The sequence below is a fragment of the Suricata suricatta genome, chromosome 13 (assembly GCF_006229205.1).
Source record: "Suricata suricatta isolate VVHF042 chromosome 13, meerkat_22Aug2017_6uvM2_HiC, whole genome shotgun sequence".
NCBI lineage: Eukaryota > Metazoa > Chordata > Mammalia > Carnivora > Herpestidae > Suricata > Suricata suricatta.
The window spans coordinates 81,867,282-81,894,033 of NC_043712.1; the positions used below are offsets into that span (position 1 = coordinate 81,867,282).

Sequence of the window (26,752 nt, forward strand, 5' to 3'; positions counted from 1 at the left end):
TCCGTGTACACTAACTGAAACACTACATAACTGGTTTTATACAGAGTTTGTTCATATTGTGATTCTAAACAGTGGTCCTTTGAACTACTTAAAATTAGCTACAAATTTAATATCAAAATTATTCTGTAATTTCCTGTCAAAAATTTGAAGCTATAAATAGATATAGACCAATGTATGATTGTTCAAGAAGGGCGATGACTTTTCTATGGGCACTTTAATTGGCTAGGAATAACTCTTATCAAAACCATCAAGTGGATGTATAGAACCTCATCTCTTCTCTATTCAACAGCCCTTGGCTCTCATCTTGGGCTCTCCCTTTTCTAGACCTCATCCAGTAACATTACTAAAGGAAAGGCTCAGCTGGTTGAAAACCAGTTCACTTTAAGAAGATTCATGATAACTATGAAGGTTACTTGACATTCTATAGAGTATTCTTGAAGACCCAGAAGCCATCAAAATAGATAAGAATGAAACTCTGATCATACAGGTAGAATAACAAGTGAAGAAGGACAGTTTACAGAGGCCTTACAAATAAAAGAAGCAACAAGCAGGGAAAGATACCACAGGAAACAGACAGATAAATAGAAAGACATCCTTGGTTGATAAAAAAAGAATTCTCTTTCATATCAAATATAGTTTGTAGAGGGATGTATGCCAGTCAGCTCAGAGAATCTTCAACTCTCAGGTTTATAGAACTTAAAGTTTATTTAGCTCAAGAGTTTAGGAAAAACTAACTCTTCTTGGATGGTCATCTACCCTCTGCTTGCATACTTATAAGGATAAGGGGTTCACTACTTCAAGTTGTGGCACATTCTGTTATTGAACAGCTCTAATTGCTTATGCCAATCGATGTCTCCTCCTCAGCATCATCCTCCCATTAGTTCTGGATCTTTTCTATGGAGATATTCAGAAAAATTTCTGTCTTTTCTTACCTCGAGGGAGTTTACTCATCATTTCAGCCTGGTTCTAACTTCTAGGTACTCTCATTACAATTTTTTTCTCACTGGGTTCTACTTCTGAAACCAGTACTGTGCTGTATGCTAACTGACTTGAATTTAAATAAATAAATCATCGTCATCCTCCTCCTCCTCCTCCTCCTCATCATCATCATCCCTGCTCTCAATGAGCTTATATTCCTATAGCTTAACATACAGTCATCTTGCCTTAAGTAGTAGATCTCTTACTTGCCTAGAAGGAGGTGGGACAGGGTAAACGCACAGGATACATTGGATCATTCTTTGGGTCTGAAGTAGTCATCCAGAAATATTACCACCACCCTGTCCCTAGGCTTGAGCCTCTTTCCTCCCACCCTCACCAGCACAGAATTTTTATCGTTTTGTTAAGTCCTCCAAATTTGATAGGTCCACTACTAAACCACATTGCTGTTTTAATTGAAATTTCTTTTAAGTTCTAGTGAGTTACTCTTAAACCACATTTAGTGTATTGGAATACTCATCATAAAATGCTTTACGGGGATAAAAGAAAAAATAGTGTCCCCTTCATAAGCTAATAGAATTTAAGTTAAAAATAGCAAATACCTGTGACCTCATTTTGTCTTTTACTTGAACTAAGTCAAATTGTATGCTTCCTTCTCCAAGCAACTGGTTTATTTTTTGGCAAGTGTTGCAATGTGTTCAAAAAGTGAGCACTTTCTTTTACACCTGATTTCTTCCACTGAAAAGCCTTTGACCCCATGAAAACAGGTTTTAGTAGGGTTAATTTAGTTATTCAGCTTGTCATAGTGACTTAACTCCCAATTATCTTGTGTTGGTATGTATTTGTCTCAACCTACACATTATTTTAATGTAGCTGTGTTTAATAGTATGTGGAGAGAGTAACTGTGTTTGGTTCTGTTTAACAGAGGAGCATGTGATCCGTTGAACAGCCACCTTCTTGAAAGAGAGAAGAGTGCGTTGGTCTTGGAAGATAAGAACAGGGAGGCCAAAATGGGGGTCCAGGCCTCAGTTACACTGGCAGCTTCCTTTTGGGAGTCTTGCCCAGAACTGTTGCTGAGAGAGTCACAGGGAGGCACTCAGACACTGCTTCACCCACTGCCCCATGGGTGTATGACCATCCATCAAACCAGCCAAGCTTGGCTCGAAGCCTCAGACATGGTAAATGTCCCCCCTCCCCCAACTGTGAGTAGGACTCAGAGAAAAGAAGACCTGGGCAACCTAGAACTGTGGCGGTTTCTGCTTAGTCTGTACAGAACTCAACAGACTCCCCTCTCATGGGCTTCTTCCTCTGTTCCTCTAGCCTACTTGCCCTTACCTTTCTTTCTTTTAATTTTTAAGATGTTTTTATTTATCTTTGAGAGACATAACACTAGTTGGGGAGGGGCAGAGAAAGAGGGAGACACAGAATCTGAAGCAGGCTCCTGGCTCTGAGCTGTCAGCATAGAACTGAGCGTGGGACTCGAACCCATGAACTGAGATCATGACATGAGCCGAAGTTGGACACTTAACCGACTGAGCCACCCAGGTGCCCCTTACCCCTACCTTTCTGCCCCACTTCTCTTTCCTTCACTAGCATAGTTGGAAAGTTTCATGCAGGTGAACTGGTGACATATTTGGTCCATCTCCGATGCTGCTTTTACATGAAGCTTCTTTTCATCCTTTCAAATGACCATATTAGATCTTTTTTCTGAAGCCCCAAGATAATAAACATAGCAACATGTCCATATTGTTTATTATGCTAGGCACGTCCCTAATCAATTCATTGAACCCTCACAGCAACTCTGGGAATGCTTTTATTATCTTTATTTTGTGAATGAGGAAACTGAGCAGAGAGGTTAAATATCTTGTCTGAGGTTACACCACTTACAACCAGGAAAGCCAGAATTCCAGCCCAGGCAGCCCAGCCCTAGAATACACCTTGCTATACATTTACCTGTCCTTCAGCAGATTTACCCAACACCAGGTATTTTCCCTGGGAGCGGTAATTTCTGTCCCTCATTTCATAAGGAACGCACATCCAAAGTGATTTACCCAAAGCCATACTTTCAGTGAGAGGCAAAAGTATAATTAAAACCAGATTTACTGGCTCCTCCTCTGGTATATTGCCCAAAAAGTGCATCAGGAGTCATAGCTATGAGATCTTAACTGGTGTCTGGTTTTAGAGGTATCATATTTACCCTCAACATTTTCTGGATTATAAACATCTACAACATGGTATAATGCATTGTTTATAAATGTTTATCTTTCATATCTTACTTCCCCTATCTGTACTATTCTTTCATATTTAATTCCATTTGTACCTGCTTTGACTACATCCTAATAGATAGTGTCGCCGAAACTATGTCTTTGCAGTGCTAATTTTATTGATCTTTCTAGGATGTGTTAAAACAAATGAGTGCTATTTTTCTAGGCTTGGTTATATGCTTACTAAAATATGGGGCCGACTCAGAGAAGAAATAGCGCCACCTTCAGAAAATACGAGGTTAGTGGAAAAAAACAGAAGATAGATGAGAGGGCCAGAGCTGGCTCTGTCATCACCTTTTGGGCTGATCGCCGAGCTCTGTTCACTCTTTTGTAAAAAAAGTCAAAATGTCCTAGTCCTGTTTATCTTTCTGGCTGGATGTGAGGATCAAATGAGAAAAAGGTTGGTTCTTTGTGAACTTAGAGCATTGTCACTGGTATCACTGTGATCACTACCATGGAACTCCCCACCATCCTTGCTGCCACCACTGTCACCTCCATTACCACCATCACCCCCACCACGGCCACCACCATCATCATCCCAGGAGTCACCATCATCACACCTTTGTCACCATCATTACCATCATCAACGTGTACTCCTGTATTCCCTGTAGCACCAGTCAGAGCACCTGTGAGTAATAGATACTCAACGAATGCTTATTGAATGCATAGAAATGTTTTCTAGTGGCTCCTGGGGGGCTCAGTTGGTTAAGCGGCAGACTTCAGCTCAGGTCATGACCTTACGGTTCATGAATTCGAGCCCCACATCAGCCTCTGTGCCAACAACTCAGAGCCTGGAGCCTGCTTTGGATTCTGTGTCTTTCTCTCTCTCTGCCCCTCCCCCATTTGTGCTCTCTCTCTCTCTCTCTCTCTCTCTCTCTCTCTCTCAAAAATAAACAAACATTAAAAAAAGAAATGTTTTCTGTATCTGTGTAAGTTCAAACATATACTAGAAATTCACAGAGGTCAAAAGGTTAGATCTTCTCCCCCTTGTTCTCTTGCATCTTCCCTTTAGAAAATTGTACCCTAATGTCCTGTGTCCCATCTTGATTCTGATTCTCATCAAAACTCCTGCACCTTCACTGCTTCCCATAGGAAATCCAATCACTCTTAGCATTTCTCGAGTTAGTAACTTTACTAAGAATTGGTAGATTCATTGAATGGTATCAAATCCCAATCTATACAGCTTCTGTGAATTCTCTGCTTTTCATTTTAATTTATATTCTTTCAGATTCTTTCTCTATCCCTCCCTCTTTCCTTCCCTGTGCCTCTTATTCAGATAGAATAGAAAGATAGATACAGATTGAGCTCAGATTTACTAGAGCACGTTGATTACTGATGATATTAAACATAATTGAGGAGATGGAATATAGAGAAGTAGAGCTAAATTGAAGGCTTTTTGTTATTCTTTTCGTTACCTTTTCACTAATCTCTTCCCTCTCTGTCACTTTGTTTTCTATGTATGTCTCTCTGTCTTTGTCTGTCTGTCTGTCTGTCTCACACATACACAGGCACACACCCCTCAGGTTACCAGTGCCTCAGAACTTCGGCTCTCTCCTTGAAAGCCTACCATGAAAGATTGCAATCCACAAAAGCCAGTTTACTTTCCCTCAGTTGAAAATTCAATGTTTCCCTCCCACAATTTACCCCTTTGAATTATAATGTTTCTTTTCCCTCAGAACATTTTTGCTCCCACAGATCATGAAGGCCTTCACGCCAACAAATTTAGGGCAAAGTTTGAGTGATAATTTCAGTTATGTCATTACTCAAATGGTATAACATTTTTAGAGACAGAAATGGTAATCACCCTGTGGATTAGTTTTCTGTTGCATCTTAACAGATTATCACAAGCTCAGAAACTTGAAACAACACCTGTTTATTATCTCAGTTTCTGTAAGTCAGTAATAGAGTGTGGCTCAGCTGGATTCTCTGCTTAGGGTGTCACAAGGCCAAAATCAAGGTATTGGCCAGCTGGGCTCTCCTCTGAAGGCTCGGGGAAACAATATGCTCCAAACTCATTCAGGTGGTTAGCAGATTCCAGCACTTTTGGTTGCAGAACTGGGGTCTCCATTTCCTTTCTAGCTGAAACCTAGAGGCTGCTCTGGCTTATAGAGGCCATGAACATTCCTGTGCACATGGTCCTTAATCCTCAAAGTTAGGGACAGCATGTCAAATCTCTTCATGCCTTGAATCTCTGAATTCCTTTCCTGCTACCAGCCAGAGAACATATTGCTTAGGTCAGGCCCACCAACATAGTCTCCATCCTGTCTTAAGGTTAACTGATTTAGAACCTTAATTCCATCCACAAGATCCCTTCTCAGCAGTATCTAGAATAGTATACTAGTATCTAGAATAGTGTTTGACCAGGGGACAGGAATCTTTAAGCTCTCTACTACACCTTAAAGAATTTCCAAATTCTTTAAGATACCTCTCCTATCTGTAGTTATCTGTAATGGACACTGCTCCACCCGGAGCTCTGCAGACAGCCAACTTTTGTGCCATGTGACATGGGAGCCATTATATCACTGCAGTTTATTGGAGTAAGGGTGACCTCTGGCCATTATGTGGACTCAGCCCCTCATGACGTTCAGTCCCTGATCCTGGTCCCTCAAGAAACTTGTTTGTATTTCCTGCCCTTGAGTTCAATGTAATGTTAGTTTCTCTTTTGGTGATGTCAGTTTGAAGAGATGCTTGTTACTAAAACCAAAAGAGATTTGATTGAGAGACATGGGCCCTTGGGAAAGACACCCTGCAGTCATTCCTTTTAAGGACATTTAGCATCTTCTGCATCCAAGGCACCATCCTAAGCTAGTGTCAGGATAGAAGGAAAGGGAACAGTGTCTCTGTTTCTTGGGGGAGAGCTACTACGCTTAAGTTTCAGGGAATCCGTGTGTTTTAGTGAATGTAGAAGATTGATTGAAATGATAGCCCCCAGAAGTCCTTCCTGTCCCCAAACTCTTCAGTCCTGTTATTTCTGTGGAGTCAGAGTCCCCATATTTGGCTGACATTTGGTTCAACCATGTGACTTGCCTTGGCCAATAGGATGCTAGCCTACTAGACATAAGCAGAGGCTGGAAAAAGGAACAGCACATTTTTGCTTCCTCTCTGAGGACCCCATAACCACAGTGAGAATAATCCTGGGCACCCTGCAGGGCGAGACACATATGGGTCAGAGCTGAGTCCACCCTGGACCCACCAGCCCCCAGGTGACCCAATAAGTCAACCCAACAAGATGTGTGACAATCCCCTCCCAGACCTACAGGGTCACCCAACCTGTCTGTAGATTTGTGATAAATAATAAATGATTGCTGTTTTCAGCTTTGGGGGATTTTGTTACATAGTAATAGATAAATGGTAACTGAGAAAACCCAAATGTACCTTCAGATACTTTGGGCCAGATACTTTGACATATTAAAATTATTTAGAGAGAGGGGAAAAGAAGTTGTTCAAGATTTATGGCTTCATTCATTCGAGAGACTTCAAGGGTAGGGAGGCCTTGACTGCTTCAAGTACAGCCCAGCTCTCCCTCTGCTCAGATTTTAACAGATCTGCCAGCTTTTCCTGCATCAGAATCAGGTGTTTTAATTAAGTAATAGAAAGGTAATTAAGACAGAAACATGATTATGTGGGGTACTCATATGCACCCACAGAAGAAGAGAAGCATGGAGTGCCAGCTGCAAACTTCTGCAGTAAAAGAAGTCTTGGGACAAAAAAGCATTTTCTGCTCCTGCCTGCTCCCCCTCGTTCAGGAAACACTAGTCGTGCAGGGCAGTATATCAGCGGTGAGTTACTAGCAGCATAATATGTGCTGTCCATCTTGTGAGATATTAAACCGAGGTCCCTTTTGCTCACATTCTGTGCCTGTCACCAAATGTCCTATAAAAATCCTGTTCTCTGAGGGCATGTCAAGAAAGAGCAGGGCACGGACTTGCCCAAGCCTCCCTTAGCAGACCAGGAGAGCCCCTCAGGCAAGGCTGTCCCTGTGGCCTGCCCTTGAGCCTGAGTCACCAGAGGCCCTCATTCACAAATCCCACCCGACCTACGGCCACCGGCAATTGCACGGAGCTCAGAGAAATGAGTGTAGAAGTAAGGGAGTGTCTGTGACACCTCCAGTCTCTCCATACCCCAGATGGTCTAGGACCTTCACCTAGGCCATGCGGGAGGATGGGGATGGGGCCAGAGATCAGGAGGCTTGGATTCAAATCTTCCTTTTATCATTTTCTCACTGTGTGTTCCTGAATAAGATTCTTAACTTCTCTGATAGATCTTTTGTATCGTCTTCCTTAAAATAGAGATAATGATGGCTGTTTGCCAACCTCACAATTCCACTTGATACTTCACATTGATAATGTATAGGAAGAGGGGCTTGAAATGGTATGAAATACCCTCCAACTATACACTCATTCTTGGGTCATGTAATGTGAAAGTCAAGGCACTAGGGTCAGACTACTTGTAGTCAGATATATGCCTCTTACTGACTCCTTGACCTTGAGCAGGTTACTTCACTTTCCTCCTCTGTAAATTGGGGTTCATAATAATATTTATGTCCTAAAGTTTGAGGATTAAATAGGTCGTCTGTAAAACCATCAGAAAAAAAAATACATGGAACATAGCACACAGTTAATGTTCATGTATTATTATTATTGTGCTGTTATTTTAAGTATTATTAAGCTTTACTCAGGGTCTGACATTTTTATCAATGCTTTGCTAAAGAGATTACTTAGAGGAAAATATTTGGATTCATATTTCACATCCTCAGCTTCTGAATCCCAAAGCCTGGAAAACTACTTAACTTAATGTGTATTTCTTTGCCTGTCCAATGATGGAATAAAGATTAGGTCACATGATCCATGTAAAGTGCCTGGAACACTGCACTTCTTCAGTATTAGTTAGTTTTTTTAACTGTGGTAAAAGCTATTTGACATAAAATTTACCATCTTCACCATTTTTAAGTGTATAGTCAGTAGTGTTAAATATATTCTCGTTGTGAAACAGATTTTCAAAACTTTTTTATCTGGCATATTCGAAACTCTACACCCATGAAACACCCCCCTTTCCCTCCCCACAGCATCTAGCAACCAGCGTTCTACTTTCTGTCTCTATTTTTCTAAATATTTGCTTATTTTGAGAGTGGGAACAAGAGGAAGAGCAGGGGGGCAGGGCATAGAGAAAGAAGAGAGAGAAATGTGGGGCTCAAACTCACAGACTTTGAGACGAGCTACAATCAAGAGTCCAGCACCTAACTGACTGAGCCACCCAGGGGTCCCAATTGTTTGTCTTTACTTATTTGATTATTGTATGTACCTCATATAAATGAAACAATACAGTATTTGTGTTTTTGTGACTGACCGATTTCCCTCAGCATATTGTCCTCAAGGTCCACACATGTTGTGGCATGTGACAGGATCCCTTGGATGATATTCCACTGTGGTGTGTGTGTGTGTGTGTATGTGTGTGTTTGCATGTATATATATACACATTTTGTTTGTGTAATCATTTATCAGTGGACACTTCGGTTGCTTCTCCCTCTTGGCTGTTATGAATATGGCAGCTATGAACGTGGGTGTGAACTTACCTTCTTTTTGTCTCTCATGCCGAAGCAAATAATCAAGTGACAGGCATATATACTTCCTTTTCATTTTTATCTTTTCATAGACAAGGTGAATTATAATTGAATAACAATAGCATTCTGGGTGTTATTCTTTTTCTTAATTTTATTTCTCAGTATAGACTTCAAGGTGAAATTAGCAAAGTCAAAAGATAGAACGAAAAAGAGAAACACTCATTCTGCATTTATATATTTATTTACTCAGAATTATATTTAGTTCCTTCTCTGTGCTTGGTAGTGACAGATGAAAAAAAAAATCAAGCTTTATTTAAATGAGATGTAATCTACAGCCCAATCTACATAGTTACCAGAGGTGAACAGCTGTCAACAACCATGCTGTTGGATGGACTGCAAATATAGTCCAGGCCTGATTTCTTGCTTATTACCTGGTTTTGGTTTGCCTAAGTCTCCTGCCCCTTATTCAGTGTCTAGCACATAGTAGGCACTTACCAAATACCAGTAATAAACCCAGTGAATATTATTTACATAGGGAAGCAAATGACTCCAAGTGAGAACTGTTAAATCTCAGAGTAGAAAAAAGAAATGTTTTATATTGGAAAATTAGGAGAGGAAAGACATTTATTCAAGGGAAAAGAGCAGCCCTGAAGGTCTAGTTCAGAGCAACATTTTCCTATATCAAAGATGATAAGATGTTAAAAAAAAAAGTTCTTTGAATTGGGAACCTTGCCTTCAAAGAGCTAAATATACATGAGGGATATTTTTTTAATTCATGTGACCTCTACAGTCAATTCATAGTTTGTAAATTACCAAGATTTAATATTTAAAATACAGGATTCTTCATTTTACTATTTGGGAGTTTTGTCCGAAAGATTTCATACCAAAAATCAATTTAGCTCCATATCATAAATACCTCTACCTGATTGAGATTATAGGCCAAAAGCAAGAAGCTCTTGGGAAACTCAGTGCCACAAGTCTAACAACTCAATTAGTTGACATCCATTCAGAGGCATATTGTATCATTAACATGCCTTCAACATGTCAAGGGTAAAAGATAGAGAAGATCAGCAAAAGCAGTTTGCAGAAGGGAATCTCTACCATAATTTTCCCTGTGCCGTCTTCTTTCTGGTTCTTGAGCTCAAGGCTGTGTCTACAGAAAATGGGCACAGAGTGGAGGCAAACTTCCCTGGGCACTGAGTCTCCCCTAAGATTGACATAAAAATCTTAACTGAACTATAATTACATTACATTGTCCTAAGAAAAATACAGACATAATATGGATCTTATACCTCATCATAGATCTAGATGTTGTACTGAATACTGTGCTAGATTATCTTTAAAAGACTTTCAGCTCACTGTAAGATAAATCTTAAACTAAAGAATGTGTTCCAGGTTACCAGAGCCGGTAAATGTCAGCAACACTCAAGTTCAAGTCCAAATCTCTTGATACCAAACCTAAGACTTTTAGATTTATGAAATGTTGATGGATGGACGGATGCGTGCATGCATCCGTACATACTACTGAGACTTTATGAGAATGAAAAAAAGAACCAAATTGCTGATCACATTTTGCCAGTCAAATATACTATCCCACTTTTAAAGAAGTCTGACTCCTCTTCCCCAATTATTTTTTTAAATGAATGCCCCATTGATTATCTAGTTGCTCAGTCTTATAAACTTAAACATTAAGGGCTCTCCCATCAGCCATATGCAGGCTACCCAACTTGTGACTGGTCCATCATGCATTCTTGCCCATTTTGTGCCAAAGTCACCAACATGTGGCATGTACTCAGCACCAGCCTGACAACACCACCCTGTGCCTCCATGAGGGAGAGAAGGAAGTCGACCAACCCACCCCCTAGAAAGGCATTTGCTAACTGCCCACTAGCAATTGTTGAGTGATAACACATGCAGTTCTCCACATGTTTATGCAGAGTCTCAGATTTATCTGACAGTTTTACACCCTCAGGCATGATACACAGTAATTAAAATTAAAAATGTTTTGACAGCCCAAACAAATGGCTATATAAATTAGAAAGCTGTAAAAGCCACGGTAGCCAAAAATAAAGATATATAGATAAATCATAAAATTATAAACAAGGAGAATGTTTTAATACAGGCATGTTTATACCCAGACACTTAAAAATACAGGCTAACTTTTGCCTGAAGGAAGATGGTGGTGAAAAAGAATTGTGGAGACTAGCAAAACCATTTTTTCCTGCTTTGCAATTCTTTTCTGGACCCTTTTCAGGTAACTAGAGAAAGAAAGAAATTTGTTGAGTTTTTACATTTCCTCCAAATCTCTAATCAGCTATAGAACCACCAAATTTCAAAAAGCACCTAAATCAGTTGCCTAGAATTTTTACTATTAACCTTCCCAAATATGTAAAATTATGTGGGCTATGTAAAACTTGGCTTGATTTCACATTTCTCAAATGCATGGCATAAAACGTGTGTTTGTGAAATGAGCCAAATATATGATCTGCATATGAATATAATTCCTTTCAACTAGATGTACACAAATGTTAAAGTGTCGTCTTTCACTTAAATGTATCAGGTTGATGTCAGAAGAAACCATCATTTTACCTGGCCTCAATATTTGTCCATTTCTCCCAAGTAAGCCAGCTCAAAACTGCCCTGTGCATTGAAGTACTAGGGCATTTCAAAAGAGGGAACAAAATAATTGGAAGTAATCAATGGGATTTTCTGTACCTAGAAAGGCTGGATTGCCAGAAACCAGCCATGTCATGTGGATAGTCTTTATGATAAATTTTCAAAGCAGTCCTTTATTTGGCAGAACTCCCAAAGACCCATGGCCACATCATTATCATGTCTCATGCATCCATGGATTAAGAAAGAAGAACTGCAGAAACACCAAAGCTTTTTGTGGCAATCATCCTAGACCCCTCCAGCTTTGTCCTGACCTCTTGCTTTCAATTCTTTGTCCCCTTGGCTCCATTTCTTATTCTCGATCCTACTAATGCCTGCCTTGACTTGGCATTGCTGTTTGCTCTTCCCAGCTTAAAGCTTTATAGACCCTCCCCCCACCCCAAACAAAGGACCTGGTTCAGATCCACTCTGCTCTATCATCCCCCTGTGAATCACCTTATGGGGAGGTACAACCTGCTCTGCCCTTGGAATAAACTCCCATTCCATACTGATACCCACTCAGTCATGCCCCATCTCCAGGAGGGGAAGAGAAAATTTTGACCCCTCTTTTGAAACATAAGCACACGGTCATAAAATGACCATGATTTCGATAATCTATTATTGGAATCTTTACATTTGAGAATCTTCCAGATATTTCTGATGAGCTGACAAATTTAGGAATCATGGGAGTTTTATTGTTTATTTTTTTTTTTTGAGAGACAGCGTGAGCAGGGGAGGGTCAGAGAGAGAGAGAGAGGGAGATACAGAAGCTGAAGCAGGCTCCAGGCTCTGAGCTGTCAGCACAGAGCCTGATGCAGGGCTCGAACCCACAAACCATGAGATCATGACCTGAACCGAAGCCGGACGCTCAACCGACTGAACCACCCAGGTGCTCCATGTGTATTTTTATTTTAGCAACAAAACCCATTCAATGAAACCTTTAAAAGACAACATTAACAGCAACAAAAGACACACACACACACACACACACACACACACACATACACATAATATGTGATATGTATGTGTGGAGAGTTGTTGCTAAAACAGGGGCAATGTAAGATGAATGGACTCATTTCCTGACAGATTGGAGCCTGGGCCAGAGATGGCAAAGTCAAATGCCCTCTGATATTTAAATGAAAGGGAAAGATCAAGTGAAGGCAGCAGAGCCATGAAGACAGGGCTGTGTTACAAGATCTTCTGCTTTTTAAAGAAGCTAACAAGCTGAAGTTGTAGAAATTAATTGACAATTGAATTTTTAAAACCATCATCTGTCCCTTCTCCATGAAACAAAATTATGTCAGCAGTCCAGAAATCGTCCTCTAACCCTCAATTTGCAACCTCCAGTATAGGCTTTTGTATTAGTTTTCTTTTGCTGTAAAACAAATAGCCCCCTGGTTCAGCAGCTTAAAACAATAAACATTTATCCCCCCCAGTTTCTGACGATGAAGAATTCAGAGCTAGCTTAGCTGGATGGTTCTGAATCAGGGTCTTTCACAGGTTACAGTCAAGCAGCTGGTTGGGGCTGCAGGCACCTCAAGTCTCACGGATCTGAATGTGGGCTGGAGGCCCCTCTTCCTCGTCACCCCATCTCCCCAGTGGCCACCTGAGTGTCCTCACAACACAGCTTCTGGCCTCCACCGGAGCGAGCGATCTACGATGAAGAGCAAGGCAGAAGCCCCATCTATTTTATGACCTAGTCTTAAGTTATCACCTCTCCCTAATTCTGTTGGACACATAAACCAGCCCTGGAATAATGAGACTACTACAGAGGGAATAGTACCACCGGGGGGCGGGGATTATTACCAGCCATCTTGGAGACTGGATACTACAGCTTTAGAAACAGCAAATGGGCCAAATGTTTGCTATTCAGATTTGATTCAGGAATTCATACCACAGATCTAGTGCCCTCTCTTCCAGCTCCTTACCTTCATCATTTATTCCTCATTTTTGTCCTTCCTTATCACCAACTTGACTCACAGAAAAACACCTGCCTTCCTGTCCAATATTGTCTCTGGCTTGGCATTCAAAAACTGGCTCCTATACGTCTGGTCCTCCAGTCTTGATGAAGTGAACAGCCCATGTGCTTAACTTCTGGCTCCAGATGCAGTTTGTATGATCCTAGTTTAGAGGTCTGGGGGGCAGAGAGGAGAAACTAGAATTAGAAGCCTACAGATAACTGTGACTCAGATTCTAAGACTCTGCTCAGCAAACATCTGTAAAGAAAAAGAATAGATAACTCTGTGCTGGTATTTGGGGATTAGGACTAAATCAGATAAACAGAGAAGTAAGTCAGTCAGATACAGCGGAGAAATCAGGAATCAGGGATCTACATGGTCACGTAGAGGGTTGGGGAATTAGCCAGGAAGTATAATGATGGATAGAAAATCATCAGAAAGTTCTCAGAAATGTCTGGTGAATGTTTTTAATGCAAACAGACAAGAATGTAATAACTTAAGTAGAGCTGAGGCACAGCACAGTTAATAAAGATTATGTCCCAGCTGTCCAGTGGTTGCTTTTTTCTACGCGTTGCTGTCAAGGTGTGAGAGTCGCTGCATCCGGGTGTGGAAAACAGTAACACAGCAGCTGCCTGAGGGAAAGACCACTCTGACTTCAGTTGAGATTAGTTGATGGGTGACAGTTAAGGGTGGTTTTGGCTTGGTTCCCTCATCTGTAAAATAGAAATGATAATAATATAATTTCTATTTAATGTAAAATAAAATAAATGGAAAGAAATGTAAATATGAAATATCATTGGTTTGTTATGAAAATTAGCTTAGTTCATTTAATACATAGAAGCCACATAGAGCAGTCCCTGATACATACTGAGTATTATGTAAATGTTGGCTGTCATTATTCAGTAATTGGGACCCCATTTCTTAATTCTTTGAGAACTTTTACAAACCTAGGCAGCATAGATCAAGTATCTATTCAAGAGAATTGATAAGCAAACACTGGGAAGGTGTACTGGAAGGAAAGACAAGATCAGGCAGATCACTCGGTAATATCAACATTTAGGAGAGAAAAAGATTATTTATTCTATTTTATTTTTTTAAGTTTTTACTTAAATTCTAGTAACATACAGTATCATATTAGTTTCAGGTGTACAATATAGTGAGTGACTCAACACTTCCATACAACACATCACAACAAGTGCACTTCTTGCTCCCTATTACCTACTTCACCCATCCCTCTGCCCACCTCCCCTCTGGTAACCGTCTGTTTATTCTCTGTAGTTAAGAGTCTGATTTTTGGTTTGCCTCTCTCTCTCTCTCTCTCTCTCTCTCTCTCTCTCTCTCTCTCTCTCTCTCTCTCTCTCTTTTTTTGGTCTCTTTGCTTGTCTGTTTTGTCTCTTAAATTCCATCATATGAGTGAAATCATGATATTGGTCTTTCACCAACTGACTTAGCATATTTGCTAGCTCCATCCATGCTGTTCCAAATTGCAACATTTTATTTTTTCTTATGGCTGAGTAATATTCCATTGTGTATATATACCACATATTTTTTAATTTTTTTAATGTTTATTTTTGAGAGAGACAGAGACAGACTGTGAGCAGGGCAGGCAGAGTCAGAGAGAGAAGGAGATGCAGAATCTGGAGCAGGCTCCAGGCTCCAAGCTGTCAGCACAGAGCCCAACACAGGGCTTGAACTCACAAACTGCTAGATCATGACCTGAGCTGAAGACCCAGTTATGGATTTGGGAAAAAGCAGTATGGTTCCATATATTTTTTGAGCCAGAAACCAGTCATGGGGATTTCTTTGTAGGTTTCTTTGTCAGAAGCAATGTTGAGTATGATGCCTTAATGGTGAGAAGGATACTCAGTAAATCCATAGATAATGCTATGGGTAGAATCATTGTAGATGGAAGGAGGGCAAACACATAATATAGAGTAAGTGTCAATTCCTATGAGTAAAAATTACTTACTTCATGCTGGAACCTTCCAATGTCATTATTAACACCAAGGAGTTGATCAGTCTCCCCAAGGAATGATGCCATACTGAGGACTTAATGTTGTCTCTACTGTTAGTCTGTTGGGTATTCCACAGTGACTGTTATCTGTGCTGTTAAATCCACATATAATTTTAACTTATATCTTTCCTATGAAGGCTCCTTTGTTTTAAACCCATGACAGAGGAAGAAGCTGATGGAGGTCTACCAAGCAGATCATTTTAGCTACCTATTTAATAAGAGGCTTTATTACAGAAGAACTTTCTTGTGAACATTCACAGAGATACAAGTATTTTCATGCCCTGTGTCCCTTCTGAGATAGTTGAAGCCATGTAATTCTTCCTCAGTCTTTGGTATCATTTGCTTCTCAAGTTTACTTCCTTTGATCATCTGGCCAAACCATTAGCTGTTGCCCATAAATTAACATAAACTTTATCTCTGCATATGTATCTGTCCAGGTACAGGTAACAACTAAAAGTTGTTAGTTCTGCTGGGAGTATTCATCTTTGTAAATAAATGTCTTTAGAGTCATTACAGATTATCCTGATAAAACTGCATTGGTCCAATTTAGAATTGTGACAGAACTCCATGTGGAATCACCTTTGAAACAGGCCTAAAATTGGGGCACCTGGGTGGCTCATTCGGTTTAGCATTCACCTCTTGATTTTGGCCCATGTCATGATCCCAGGGTCATCAGATTAACTCTGCACTAGGCATGGAGCCTGCTTAAGATTCTCTCTCTCTCTCTCTCTCTCTCTCTCTCTCTCTCTCTCTCTCTCTCTCTCTCTCTCTCTCCCTCTCTCCCTCTCCCCCTCTCCCCCTCTCTCCCTCTCTCCCTCTCTCCCTCTCTCCCTCTCCCCCTCTCCCCTGTTTGTGTGCTCTCTAAAAAAAAATTACAAACAAAACTAAAAGAATCTCACAAAACAACAACCACAACATTCATTCTTTCTCATAATTAGTGGCATTACTTCTCCATGGAGTTGAGGGAGAAATGCCTGTGTATCAATAGCAGTTACCATTAGATTCAACTGCATATGGATTTACTTGATCCTTCAAAACCTGCTAAAGCCCAGTCTTGCACATAACACTTCCATTTGATGATCAAGTGCCTTGTACACACCAATGTTTTGTCTTGTTGGAGCACAACACACCTTTTTCATGAGCAATGACTCAAGGGGCTTGGGCACTGGTGTTCTTTGGCCAGTTGTTCAGTCTCCAGCAGGGCTCCATCATAAGCCAAGCCCTCTGTTCTCAAAATGAGACTACTTCTCTGAAAATCACAGCACGCCTCTCTATCCAAATTCTAGAGTTAAACTCTGTGAGTCTATTATTAGGATTGCTAAAAGAACTTTATAAAAACCATATGAATTACAGGTAGCAGATTACAACTGTATCTTATGAGTCATATGACTAAAACGGGAAATCCTCTTGCACTGCAGCCTGTACGTGTTGTAAAATTCCTTCTTGTTCTGGGCTCCACATGTAACCAGCACCACTGGTAACCTAGATAGATGCTAGGTAAATGGGTGGAATAACACATTCTTATGTTTTTTCTCTGGCTTCCAAAATACAAACATCTTCACTAGTCATAGTAGTAGAAGGTACAAAATACAACAACTTGTCTTCTGCTTTAAACAGCGTATCTATACATTTCCCAAATCCCCTAACTTCAAGGAATCTCACTGAGGTAGCAGGTTCCTGAGTCTCTGTAGGGCAAATTCCCATCCTCTTACATGTGTAGAGATGAACCTGGGGTATTTCTACTTAAGGGTCCACCCAGAATTGTTGTCCACAGGGTGGATCAGTATGATGCCCTATGTGATGATGACATGATCAAGGTTCCTTTAGACAAGATCTTTTCAAACTCTTAATATACTCCAAATCACCTGAGGATCTTGTTAAAATGCAGATTTGGTTTAGTAAGCCTGAAGTGGAGTCTGAGCTTCTTCATTTCTAACAATCTCCCAGGCAATGGTAATCATACCTTAAGTAGAAAGAATTCAGTTTCTCTGGGAGAGCCAGAAAGTTGACATATCCCTGCAGAAAGTCACTGGTGGTATAATGCTGTTTTTCCCAAGTAAAAACACACTTCTTCTGATTGATCCTGTTGGCTGGTATAGAGAAGGAAGAAGATGTCAAATTAATGTCTGCATATCAGTTTGCAAGACTTATGTTGAGTGTGGCCCCAATAAGGAGACCACAGTTGGAACTTCACTCACCACTTGATTAGGTTTGTGGTGATACACTTTCATTCTCTATAAGTGATCTATACTCTGTACAAATTAAATAAAGATATAAAATATAATTAATAGAAATCAGCACCTGCATTCTCATATTTTAATGATGGAACTAATCCCTGCATTTCACCCAATGAAAGCATTAATATTTTAAATTTAATATTTTGATAGAAAATGTATTCCCAGTGGTTCCACTTGGCCCTTCCTACCATAATAGTCCTCACTGCATGGATGAAGGAGTAACCAAAGTATTCAGTATGTACATGCCTGCCCTGCTATGCATCTAGGAACTGGAGAAATAACTATGGAGTAGGGTTGTAGATCCAATGGTCTTATTATAAATGGACTCAAGCTTAAAGTTCATTTATCGACAGAACTTAATTCCTACTCTGATATGTCAGGTGCATAAAGATTAGAGTTTGCCTTATACTCTAATCTCTGAAAAGTCTTGGGGGCACCTGGGTTGGCTCAGTTGGTTAAACCTCCGATTTCAGTCAGGTCATGATCTCATGGTTCCCAAGTTCAAGCCTTGCACTGGGCTTTGTGCTGACAGCTCAGAGCCTGGTCCTGCTTCAGATTCTGTGTCTCCCTCTCTTTCTGCCCCTCCTTCACTTGTGCTCTGTCTCTATCTCTCCTCAAAATAAATAAACATTAAATACTTTTTTAGGGTCACCTGGGTGGCTCAATTGGTTGGGCATCTAACTTCATTTGGCTAAAGTCATAATCTCACAGTCCGTGGGTTCGAGCCCCATATCGGGTTCTGTGCTGACAGCTCAGAGTCTGGGGCCTGCTTCAGCGTCTGTGTCTCCCTCTCTTTCTCTGTCCCTCCCCTGCTCTCTCTCTGTCTCTCTCAAAATAAAATAAAGACATAAATTTTTTTTTAATATCTGAAAAGTCTGGGTATTTCTGTTTACCCAAAATATAGTCACTCTGATATAGCCACTTTGGGGAAATGCTTTAAGGAAAATCTGTGGGTTATACTTGTGGCATCCTTGTAGGGTCTGTTTTCTAGTAATCCACATTTACCCTTTATATAAGGAATTCTGTGTCCTTGCGAGTTGAATCAAGAGTTGTACCTTTGCTCTTTGGTGTCTACTGTTAGATCTGCATTCACTAGGATGAAAAAGTGGTTCCCCTTCCTCACTTACATGGATTAAGTACATCCTCATAAGTCTCTTCAGCTATTTCAGTCATAAAGACATCGTGACCACTTCTGAGTTTAGTTGCAGACCTGATACCTATTCTGATGATAACATTGATCTTATCATAGGCATTTGGTCACCTCCCACTCCTGGGTGTCATCACGCTCCAGGGAAATCCAGGAATCTTCTTCCATGGTTGCATCTCTTACCCTCATTTCTGCCTTGCAGGGGAAAGCCACTACAAATGTTTTCAGAAGTGCTGGTGCTGTTCTTATCAAGTCATTTCTCAATACTTTAGGAAAAAATGTACCCCTGAGCCCTCCTGAGCACATAGTGGGGGTGAGGCTTTATGCAGAAACTGATATGATAAGTCAGCTTTATCATTCTTATCTTCCTAAGTCTTTGAATTCTTTCCTCTACCAAGAAAGGTCTAACAATTCAGTCATCACAGAAAGTAGGATAGTGTTGAATCTGTTTGTCTTTTAAGTAAATTATTATTAGCTTATTAAAATAACACACTGAAGGCAAAATCTGTACTAAGTACACCCATATTGATACATTTTGCATTTTTTTCTCTTGTTTTACATTCTTAAAATCCACTTCCCTATATATTCTCTGGGTTCTACCAATATAAAGAGGCAAAAGCCTTCTTTCAGTGGATCTACTACTTCTTCCAGAGTTAGGCTTTATGACCATCTTCTGTAATCTGTAGGGATTTGTCTCACATTATGAATCTGGAAGCAACACAAGGTGGGAGAGGTAGGTCTTAAGAAGAATTAACCTCCCCTTGCATGGCAGCTGTTTCAGATGAGATCCTTGAAGTCCTGAGACAAGAGAAGGCTAACATTTTTAGTGACCAACGGGTAGCAAAGCCATAAATCACAAATGAATTTATTGAAAGAGAGGTGGTCCATTCAGCCAGTTTGGGTTATCCTGTGGCCTGGGGCAGACACATCTGAGTTTTGTACAAAACTCATATCAAAGTTTACCCATGGTGTAGCTCAAATTTACACACTTCAAAAAAGAACGTTTAAATGTTGTGTATCTACTTAGTACTAGGCATTGGTAAATTTTGTCACCGTGTTTTCTGTTAACATTTTAATGATCTAATAATTGTATATTCTAAAAAGAAACCTGTACTAATTGTTTAGATAAATTTATTTTGCTCGCATTTTCCTTCAGTTTCTACAATTTATATTTAAATTGTATATGTTAAACTTTCCCAGAAATAACTTTAAAATTATATAATGATTCCTTTCCTTGCATTCAGGTCCCTACTCTCTGCTATCCAGACCCTGATTCAATAGCCTTCATCTCAAAACTGGTTGAAAAATTCGGTTTCTTCCTAGCTTTACATAGAGGAGCTCAAATTTGATATGCTTTTATGACTAGTGAAGAAATGCTTTATTGTATTTTAAAATATTCCAACAACATGTTCTAACTATGACATTAAGAAATATTAAATCATATCATCATATTGGACTATATATAATCACATATGGTCATACTGTGGACCAGGATTCTTTCTGGGGGACAAGCAAAAAAATCATTATTTAAGATACCACTTAAATTATCTTAAGATTAACTTCCAAACAGAACAACATTAAAATGCATAATCTTCACCTGCATAATGTTGCTCCGGAAATCACTGTCTCCATTTCAGAGCTGCTCCTATTTAGCAAAGATAAAAAATGTGCCAGTGTTTAATTCTCTAGACAGGCACCACTGAATGTATATGCATGTCCCAAATAAGGAGGCAACTTCACTGAAGCCATTTCTTCAGCTTGTATAAAGTTTATAACGGAATGCTAATTCTCTTGACATTAATGCATGTTTATTTATAAGCAACCAAAAATGATTGAAAATAAAAAGTGTCAAGTAATAAATTATGTGAAATAGACATATTGAAAAAGTGAAATGATATAAAACCACATACAAAAAATAATCACAGCTTTTTTTTCTAAATGGATGCCTGATTGCTTTTATATTCCCCCTGAAGGTTTTCCGTCAGCCTCAAAGGATAAATTACACAAAAAGGACAAGTTTTCATTAATCTGCAGGCTGACATTTTTATAATAAAAAGAGAAAAATGTTTAAATAATACTATGGGTTGGTCAGAGTGGCAAAAACCAGGAGACTGGAAAGGGAAGGTTGGTGTGTCATCCTTAATTTGTATCGGCAGAGATCAGCAAATTTAAAACTAAAAACTGTGTTTTGCTAGTGAAAGTTCACCTATAAAAATAATTAGCCCTTTGGGATGAATTGAGTCTTTCTTAAAGTCATATACATTGATTTTATTAATTAACAGCCTGATGTATTAATAATCCCTGTAAGTAAACTTCAACCTGGGAATCTGAGATTTGGGGAAGGGCCTTAACCTGCATGCAGCTCTATGTCTTTGTGGACATCAGTTATATTTTAATGGCTAGAGGAGTCAATAGCTAAATCATCGTGAATGTGAGAATGGATATGGAGTAGCTGATCAGGTATCTGGATACAGCTTATGACCATGAGTTCCAGATATCTAGAATAATGCAGATAATCAGAAAGGACCATTCATGTGCCCTAACCACTCATCTGCTGTTTCCCTGGGTCTGCCCCGTGTCCCCTGACTACCATAAGGGTTAACTGTGCACATGCTTCCCTGAGACCCACCCCTCACTCATGACTGGGTCCTGTTTCTTCCCACCCTCTCAAGGACAGCAGTTGCCCCTTTCCTCCTGCAGATGTCTTTATTTTATCATCATTTGCATGCCTAGAAAACATGTGGGAACATCTGCATCTTTTTGAAACCCCCCTTCTGCCCTCAAGCATCTGCCGTATCTCTGCTCCACTACAAAACAAAACTTCTCACAAAAGCTGATTGTACTTCCTGTCTCTACTTCCTCATGTCCCATTTTCTCTTGACCCCCCACTCCCCAGCCAGGACTGTATGACTACCAAATCCAGTGGAAAGTTCTTAGGTCTTCTCCTGTTCCACCTTCTCAGCACTGTGTATGGTTACTCCCTCTACAAGCTGCCCTTTCTTTCACTGCCTGCCGAGGCACCATCCTCACATGTTTCCCTCTCTCACCTGACTGGCCACTCTTCCTCAGACATCCTTGCTTGTTCCTCCTTGCCTCCCCAACCTCCTCGGGTGGAATACCCTGGGGCTCACTCCTGAGACCTCTCATGTATTTAGCTTTAATCCTGTGGGGACAGCATTTTATTGGCATGTCCCCTGAATCCTCCCAGCTCTCTAGCCCAGACCCCTCCTGTGAACTCCAGACTGGTCTGTCCACCACCTGGCTGATATCTACACTTGGGTATCCAGAGGATATCTCAAACTCCTGACATCAGAAACTGAACTCCTGATGTTTCCCTGGAAATGTGAACCTCCTTCTGCCTTCCCATCAATTCTATCCTTTTAGTTTCTGAGGCCAAAAGGTTTGGACTCATCTTTGATTCCTTTCTTTCCCTCTTCTGAAACATCATCAGGTCCTGATCACTGGTCCCTGTCAACTATCACAGCATTTCAGACTCCAGTCAGTTCTCACCCACTCACTATGACTGCCCTGGTCCTAGCCACCATCATTTCCTGGAGTGTCACGAAAACCTCCTATGGGCTTCTCTCTGGGTCCCGCTTTGACTTCCTCACCTTGCTTGTCCACACAGCACCCAATGTGATCCTTCTAAACGGTCAGTCAGATCATAGCGCTCATTGGCATGGAACTCTTCAATCACTGCTATTTTAGAAGCAGACCTTGAGATGAGGGGTTTTGGTCATGTGACTCATTAAAGAAGTGTTCTGAGGGGAGCTGTCAAAGGAGCAGAGGGAGCAAGGCTCGGAAGTGGAGGAAACCAAGCAGCGCATGATAGCAAGCCGTGTCCCAGCCTCAGCCTGATCCCACAGGCGACGTGTGGTGTGTAAGTTTTACCTGAGTGTGTCCCCTACTAAGCAAGGAAGCTAGACCTTTATACTCCCCCGCCGGTCAGGTATTTGCTTTAGGCCACTGTTCTTGATGTGCCTTCCCATTTCACTGTCCCTCTACCTGAGATGTGTGTGCCCAGATCATCTGCTTCCTCACTGCTCAGTCATCTCTGCTCTCTTGTTACCCCATCCCAGAGGCCTCCCTGGCCACCCTGTCCAAAATAACAACTGATTCTATCTATCTCCCATACTGGCTGTCTTTATGTACTTTAACCTATTTTATCTTTTTCTTAGCACTTAGTATCTCTTGATATAAATATAGATCACATTGGCCTCCCCCACTGCAGGCAGGGGCGATGTTTTATTCACTATACCACCCCAGAGGCCAGCACAGCACCTGGCACATAGCAAGCCTTCAATAAATATTTGTTGAACAAATGAGGAGAAATGAAGACCTCACACAGCATCACTGGGAAGATTAATCTTTACAACAACCAAGACCTTCTCCCTTAGGACAGGAAGGAGGATTTGACTGCTTTGTTTCTATCAAGTCCTCTGTCTAAACTATTAGAAAGTAGCTCTTTTCCACCTAAGTCCTTACAAAGAAACACACAGTTCCTGCATCACTGTTCGTTTCTAGCTCACTCTGCCAGTTGGTGAAGGTTTCCCTTTGGCCCCTTACAGTTAGGGACCTGAGCCCCTTTCAGTGCTAGCCTACATGCACAGCTCTTCCAGTGACTAGAAATCCTACCTTACAGGAAACTAAAAAAGGCAATCACACTTGTATGGACATGGTGTCCTTGGTACCAAGAATGAGCTTTAGGGTCTGGCATCTGTCCTGGTGTCTCTCCCCAGACCCCCAAGATTCTAAAACCAATTATTAGAGACTGATGAGACCACAGAGTGAAGCTTTCTCTGCAGTGAACTCCACACTCCTTTTTACTCCCACTAGCCAAGACTATCCCCAGAATCTTTTCATACAGACATTTCCAATGTATAAGGGAAGCTAATAGGAGAGAGTAAAATTATTTTTTATGGATAAATAAGAAAGTACAGTTTAGAGTTGAAGTAATGCCGAAGGAAAGTGTAACAAAACTTTTCTTCTGGATAATCAGAATTCATAACTTACTTTCAAAAGTCAAGGGAGGACGGAGGGTGCACATGTCCACAAAGCAAAGATCTGTCTCCCACACAGATTCAGACACCTTAAGCGACATGCACACCTGCTCACCCAAATCCAAAAAGAAGCAATAAGAAGCCCATTCACGGAGGGCACCTCCATATGGGGACTACTCCATTGTGCTTTCTTATTTTCCTACATTTAAATATTGAATGAGTATTCCCACCTACAGTGTTCTCTGCAAGTTAACCCCTTTATCCCCAGAAATATTAGATTCCCTACAATGGCATGCTTAAATAAAAAGAGAAATGGCATAATAGAGAAAATGGGGCTATTGATTTCATTACCAAAGCAAAAGCATGACATTGTCACTCTTCTGGTATGGGGTTGTATTATCACAATGCCAGTATTTCATTCAATAGGGTGAGGTGGTGGCCATCTTTTGCACTCCATGCATCTGGTGTCCCTCCAGACAGAGACCTTGGTACCACTCTGGTGGAACTCTTGGCTTTGGGTGTGAGTCTTCCTAGACAGGATATTTATGGAACAAAGTCCTGTTTAAAGTAAACTGAAAGCATCTGAAGAAAATGGATCTGTGTTGTGAGGAGGTAAGGAGGGGTCTAGGAGCATGCCGAGTGCTGGGACAGCGTCTGTAGTGGTTTCCTGGGACTCCTGTAAAATCATACCCTGGGTGGGTAGTTCAGGCAGCAGAGACGTATTGCCTCACACCTCTGGAGCTAGACATCCAAAATCAAGGCCAATAGGGTTGGTTTTGTCCTCAGGATGTGAGGGTAGACCCATTCCATGCTTCTTTCTTAGCTTCTCGCGGGTTTCTAGATATCTTCGGCATTCTTTGGCTTTGTGGCAACCAAACTCCAGTCTTGACATGGTATTATCCCTGCGTCTGTGTCTCTGTTTCTCCTTTTTATAAGGAAACCATCATATTAAATTTTTACTCAGCCTAATGACTTCATCTGACCTGACCATATGCAAAGACCTTATTTCTAAATGCGATTACATTCATAGATACTGGGAATTAGGACCTCTGTGTCTTTTGGAGGGACATGGTTGGATCCATAACAAAGGAGAGCATCGCATTCCTTGGGAAAGAGTGGGAATTGGACCTGAGAGAGGTCCTTACCCTGTTCCCTCTTCCCTAATTCCCTATGGCACCTTATCCATGTATCTGTAAGACATGGGGGCCCAAGTGAGGGCTACACTCCATTCAAGGGCTCCTTCAGGAGGCTCTGCAATTAGACTGAGGTCCTAACTGATTAAAAAAAAATACAAATAACTAATATAATGTTAACCTCATGGGAAACCAGGACATACAAATTGAAACAGTACAATACACTAAAAGGACTACATATAGAGGAGTGACACAGTCAGACGGTTTCCTAAAAGAAAGCAGCCTTATTGCCAAAATCTAATGTCATACATAGCTAATGAAAAGATAGCAAGATTCATATGGTTCATAATTAAGTTCTTCATGACAAAAGAATGAATCACACCCACCACATTATCGTGTGTGAAAATAACTTGGAATTCCTGAAGACCCTTGCCGTCCTAATAGGGACTACCTGCCTAATTGGGAATAACCAAACAGAAACCCATTCCAATGGTTTCCAGGGACACCACCTAGAGAGGCAGAATGAGTGAATATTTAAAATGAAGCCCTCTGAAAAAAGGTCAGGTGTAAAAGTCAAAGTAGGTTCAATACTTCCTGATGAAGGAATGATCTCACTCACATCTCTTCCAGTCGAGTAGGTGATGTCTGTAAACACCCAACAGGTAAGTCACCCAGTCTCGCCAAGGAGGATTTTTGTCTCTTGGGGTTGTTTTGTTATTGTTTATGGACAAAGCCATGCCATGCAGGTTGCTCAGTCCTGTCTTTTGGAGATGAACAGAAACCAGTTCTTAACAGGGTCCTCCTCTCCGCCAGCTCTGAGCCTTGGCCAGCTCCCCTCCCCTCCCCAGCCTCAGTTGGCTCATTTCCACAGCAAACTGTTAGACACACAGCTTCTTGAACACCGTGAAGACAGAATGAGAAGACGGATGTATGGCCAGAAGGTGCCCGCACCTCACCCAGCTTATTGGGGGAGGGCTCAGTAAACAGTGAGCATCCGTATCAGGACCGTACAAGAGTGCCTTGCTTCTTCAGCTTCTCCAAATTCACGTGAGAAAAACTGTGATGTATTAACTTCTAAACTGACACGTCCTTCTACGCTGCCTTTTGTCCTACTAATGAAAGGACCTATGCCTTTTCTCAAATGCCAGAAGTCCCACAAAGGAAGTAACTGAAAATCACATATTCACACCACCGCAGCACCCCTCCCCCCACCAAAAGAGAATAGCTTTTCATTTATAACCACTGGACATCTTAATCCAAGAATCCTCATCATATTATAGACTGATGTCGTCTGAACAAAGCCTATTGCAAATCAATACCGCAGTGCATCTTTCCTAGCTATCCCAAATTTCAAAGGGCTAGATTACCCTGCTGTGTATTTCTTTTTCCAGTTCAAAGCTTCCAAGAAGCTGACAAGAGAAACTGGCCCATATAGTTCAAGTGACTTCAGTGAGTAACAGCACGTTCACTGGGTAAATATAAAAATGAGACTCAGACCTCCCAAGGCCCAGGATTTCCATGCTAGTTGACCTGTGAGAAAATATATACCAAAATAAATAAAGATTTTTTTTAAAGTACAATTCTTCACAATGACCATAGGGAATAAGCGGTATCCAAAATTAAGGTTATTCAAAGGGCAGAAAGTTTTAAATAAATGTTATGAGGCAGACATTGATGCTTTATGTTATATGTATTTAAAGCCAGTGTGCTGTCTCTCTTTTTATGTCTTGTACCTGCTTTGATTCTTCAGTTTGGTTTCAAATGTATAACTCTGTTCTGACTCTCCCGGTTCATTTATTTTTGACAGAAGGCTATCAGGAAGTCAAAGCTCTGTATTAGGCTAATTTGGTT

The 26,752-nt window shown here is 40.8% G+C and overlaps 1 long non-coding RNA gene across 5 annotated transcripts in view; it reads right to left on the reverse strand.

The window, feature by feature from the left end:
* Positions 1-753: 753 nt before the first annotated feature.
* The window catches only part of LOC115276576, a 39,939-nt gene continuing 13,940 nt past the window's right edge, over positions 754-26,752 (reverse strand). The window contains exons 4-7 of one of the 5 annotated variants that reach the window (XR_003902002.1): positions 20,366-20,413; positions 17,348-17,474; positions 13,341-13,546; positions 754-894 (exon numbers count right to left, since the gene is read on the reverse strand). This is a non-coding gene — a long non-coding RNA (uncharacterized LOC115276576). Of the gene's footprint in view, positions 895-10,901; positions 11,019-12,810; positions 13,067-13,340; positions 13,547-13,899; positions 14,084-17,347; positions 17,475-20,365; positions 20,414-26,752 lie in introns of those variants that run through there. The other 4 variants (XR_003902001.1, XR_003902003.1, XR_003902000.1 and 1 more) reach the window with 4 other exon arrangements.